Genomic DNA, 4,697 nt, shown 5'->3' on the forward strand with positions numbered 1-4,697 from the left:
TGTATCTCACACACGTGCACCTGTGTATCACACGTGTGCACACGTGTATCCTGTGCATTTTGTCACGTGTGTAGGTTTGTGTGATCACCACCACAGTCAAGATCCAGAACCACTCCGTCACCATAAAACTCATAAACATGGGTGTGTTGATCGTACACCATATGGAATATTTGGGTTGTGTCCTACTGATGTGTTTTGCATGCTTGTGGATGAGGTCCTTGTCCTTCTGAGCCTGATTCCTGCCATCTTGAGAGGGGATGCTACCTCTAGCTGGCTCAGTTTCCTGGGAATCTGAATCATGAACAGGGAATGGGTGTTGCCAGGCCTATGAAGACCGAAGGAAGGACGGTGTGCGGATCGCCTGCCGAGTTCCCTGTGCTGCTGTTCCTTCTCAGGGTGAAGACTGAGCAAGTGCAGAGCTCCCCTAGATTCAAAGTGCCTTTAGAAGTGCGTTACAGTCTTTCCCTCCAGCCATCTTTTTGTTCCGAAATGTCACGTTTACGGTTTTAGAAGGGCAGAGGATAGCATATGGTTTCTTGAATCCATCTGTTCTATAATTTGCAGTAAAAGGCATGTGTCAGAAACAAAGTGTCACAAAACTGGGGCCAATGAGAGATAGAGTCACAACAGTGAGGGAAAAGGTGGTTTAGAGAATTTCTTCTTCTTTCTGGAATGGGCATTTTTAAAGGTCTCTGGAAAATCACTTTATTTAAAAGGAATTAGTTGCTGTGTTCCTTCCCTGACCCTGGGTGGGTAGTATGAGAACGAAGCGGTTGGCAGGGAGGGGTCCTTCCTGGTATCGAAATGGGGAGGGAGACGGTCCCCCAGCCGTACCGGGGCGGGCCCGGGGGTCCTTCCCCGGTCCCTCCCGAGGATGCCCAGCTGAGCTCTTCTGTTTTAGTAGACCTGCTGTGAAGGTCTGTGAGCTCTGACGGCAAATCTTTAGTAGCAGGATGGAAGCTCTGGAGTTGTGTCCGTCTGTGTGTCAGACAGTCCTACTGGGAGGGTTCCCAGTAGGCTGCGTCTGCAGTTGTCGGCATACAAGGACCCAGCTCTGAATCTTTCTGTGGGTTTAGGGGATCGAGGGAGGGAAGGGCCGGCTGGACCTCTGTCCTCCTCCATGCATTGTTTCTGGATTATTCTCTCATCTTCTGTTTTCAAATTAGTCTTGCTGCTCTTGGTGCCAAGGTCCAAGTGCTCGGTGGTCTGGGTCCCTGTGCGCTGACCCCGACCCCGGCCCTGAGGCCCATGCAGACCAGGGCTCGATGGGACAGGGAGGGCGTGCTCTGGTGCTGTGACCACAGACCGTGGTCGGGGCCCTCTCCGCAGGCCAGGATCTGACACTTCCCTGAGAAAAATGTTTGGGAGCCACTGGTGCTTTTTTCTTTTTAAATTAGTAAACCTTTTTCAGGCAATTTTATGTTTGCAGAAAAATGAACAGAAAATAGAAGGAACTCCCATGTCTTTGTCCCACCTGGCCCCTGTGGTTAATATCCCACGGTGCTTTTGTTACAGTTGGTGAGCCAACGTGGCTCAAAGGCTGTGCACCCCGCTGGTTGGACAGAGGGTGGTGTCGGGGAGCCCCGCTTGCAGAGTCCCACAGGATGGCCTCATGGGATCGCCGGTGACGGCCCCTCTCTCGTTCCTTATTAGTTTCTTAGTTAGCTTGCCTAGAGGTTTAATCAATTTTATGGATTTCTGTTCTGATTCTGTTATTTCTTTTTTTCTGCTTACTTTGGATTTAATTTGGTATTTTTCTTCTAGATTTCTTACATTATTGAGGTTAGATCTCTCCTCTCGAATGTGTGCGGTCGCTGCTATAGATTTCCCCATAAGCACTGCTTTCGCTGCGTCCCACATGTTGTGATAAGTTTTATTTTCATTTTCATTTATGAAAAGAAGTGAATTAAAAATATCTCTGTCTCTCTTGAGACTTTTTTTTGGCCTGTTTGTTATTTAGAGGTATGCTGGTTAATCTTCAAATATTTGGGGATTATTAAGCTCTCTTTCTGCTCTTGATTTCCAGTTTCATTTCCGTTCTTCTGAGAGCAGACACTGTGTGACTTGTGGCCCAGGATGGCCATGCTGATGCGCCCTCCGAGCAGAGACTGCTTTCTCTGCAGCTGGATGGGGAGTTCACAGGTGGCAGCTGGAGCCAAGGGGTCGGGGCGCTGCTCATCTCCCAGTTGCTGTTTAGACTTATCATTTACCTTAAATAAAAATGGGGAAAACTGTCAAATCAGCATTTTTAATGCACCATCCTAAGACTTTTTTCTTCTTACAGAAGCAGGGACGCTTGGCTGAGTCTTGGCCCCAGCCTGGGCTCTGGGTGCCGCCCCCAGAGTCCCACCCTCCCCTCCTGCCCTCAGCTCAGCATGTGGGGCCAGGGACTGTTGAGGTCAAAACAAGCCCAGGGTCAGATTCTTCGAGGGCAGAGTGGAGTTCAGTGGGTGTCAAATGCTGTGCAGAGGCCGAGCTGGAAAACTGGCATTTCCTGCCGGTCCTGCGGTGGAGGGTGTGGCCCCGTCCCCCTCCCTCCCCGGGTGTCACCCTCAGGGCACGCCCAAACTCTCCATCTGCTGCACAGGGACAGATGGGAACTTCTCAACTGCAGCTTTATTGGTTAACTTCTGGGGGCGGGGGCGTCCTTTCAGTGCCATGCAGTGTTTGTATTGTTTTGTGTTCCCTCCCAAATCTCCAGAATATGGTGGCCACAGGCCTTGGCTGACAGTATCTGCCCCTTGGTTAGGAAGTGCTCGCCCCCGAGAGGAAGCGCGGCAGCTACGGGGTCTGCTGCCGCCCATGTGTTCGTCCTCTTCTGGGAAAAACAGGAAATGGACCATGGGTCGTCTGCGGTGGGGTTCCGTCTCAGCCCAGACACATTCTCTCACTTCTCAGAGCCCATCGAAAATAAAGCAGTGATGTGTCCCTGAAGCAGCCGTGGCCAGTCTTAAAATTAAGCCAGGGAAGAGTTGGAGCCCAATGCACCGGAGAACGCAGCTGAAGAACACAAACCTTACAGGAACCCGTTCTGTGACAAGCCCTTACTCTGTTCTGTGATCTTGAGCTTTCGCCCTGCATTTGGCTTTTGGCTGAGGAGGGCGGGCTGCCTGTCGGCCCGAGCCTCAGCGTCCTCCGCGTAGCAGGACGGCAGGGCCTGCCCCAGGAGATGCTTGGGGAAGCCCAGAGCCTGGCCTGGCTCAGTGAGAGGGAGCTGCAGGAGGCCAGCTGGCTGGGGACGCTGCCGATAACGTGGCTGTGTATTTGCCCCACCTGCAGAGCCGGCTAGTGCTGAGGCCCCCCTCTCGCGGGCTGGGCGGGCACAGGGTGATGCTGCGTCACGGGGCCTGCTGTCGGCACCCCTGTCAGATGAGGGGCCTTCCAAGGCAGAAGCTCCCTGGGCTCTGTGGGAAGGCCCGCTGGTTCCCTTGGGAAGCCGGCTGTTCCCGGCAAGCGCATCCCTCCATAAGCACCCGGCCGCGTGTGGCAGGAGCCACTCAGAGCCCTTGGTGGATACTGAGTCTGTGCTCTGGACGCTGGGTGTTGCCCAGGGTCGCGCAGCTGTGATGCTGGTCTGGTCCCACCATCCAGGACATATCGCTGCCCCCTCCCTGAGGCCACTGGTCCTGCAGGTGAGGGAAGGGCCGGGAAGGGCAGGGGCTGGCCTTGCCTGCAGCCGGACAGGGGTAGGCTCCCCGGGGCCTTGGTGCCCATCTCCCCCATGTACGTCAGGTCTCCCGTGTCAGAGTTGTGGGCGAGCCGGAGGACCTGGGAGGCTGGCCTCCAGCAGAGCGCTGTGCAGGGGTCCCAAGTCGCAGGAAGACCAGAGCAGTGGCCGCCGCATTCAGAGGGGCGAACTCAGGAGGCCACTGGGGGCGCCGCTGAGTAGTCCTGCCCACACTCCCCCCGCCCACCCATCTGTCCGTCCGTCTGCGGCCCTGGATTCTTCTAGGACAAGGCAGCCTTCAGAGGGTCCTCCCCAAACTTCACAGTCTAGTAGAAGTTTTAGTCGGAAAGGATTGTGGAGATGATCAAGTTTAACCTTCTTTTCTAATTAAAAGACTTTTAATTTGGGGGCTCCTGGGTGGCTCAGTCGGTGGAGCATCTGACTCTTGATCTCAGCTCAGGTCTTGCTCTCGGGGTTGTGAGTTCGAGCCCCGCACTGGGCTCCGTGCTGGGCTGAGCCTACTTGAAGAAATGTTGATATTCACATTGTAGTGTGTTCTCGTATAAATTGTCAGTGTGTCACCCCTGCGGCTGTTGGATATTTCTGAGGGAGTGGGCTCCTCTTCTTCGAAGCACTGAGACCCTGGGGCAGAGTTGTCCGCGCCTGCGGAGGGCTCAGTGTCAGATGAAGGGGCACAGCCTGAAGCAAGCAAGCAAGCAAGCGTGTGGGGAGGCTGCACCTCCAATACCTTTACTTGTGCTGTTGGATCTCTTTTTTCTGAAACAGCGGTCTGGGGGCGCCGTGCCCTCTCCTGGTCCCTGGGACCTGAGTGGGGGGGCATGCCCTCTCCTGGTCCCTGGGGTCTGAATGGGTCCGGGGGGGCCGTGCCCTCCCCTGGTCCCTGGGACCTGAATGGGTCTGGGGGCGCCGTGCCCTCTCCTGGTCCCTGGGACCTGAGTGGGGGGGCATGCCCTCTCCTGGTCCCTGGGACCTGAATGGGTCCGGGGGGGCATGCCCTCTCCTGGTTCCC

The 4,697-nt window shown here is 55.1% G+C and overlaps 1 protein-coding gene across 4 annotated transcripts in view; it reads left to right on the plus strand.

The window, feature by feature from the left end:
* The window catches only part of RASA3 (RAS p21 protein activator 3), a 111,636-nt gene that overhangs the window by 65,467 nt on the left and 41,472 nt on the right, over positions 1–4,697 (plus strand). The gene's annotated exons all lie outside the window — the stretch shown is intronic.

The sequence above is a fragment of the Mirounga leonina genome, unplaced genomic scaffold (genome assembly GCF_011800145.1).
Source record: "Mirounga leonina isolate KUSES-001 unplaced genomic scaffold, KU_Mleo_1.0 Mir_127, whole genome shotgun sequence".
Taxonomy (NCBI): Eukaryota; Metazoa; Chordata; class Mammalia; order Carnivora; family Phocidae; genus Mirounga; species Mirounga leonina.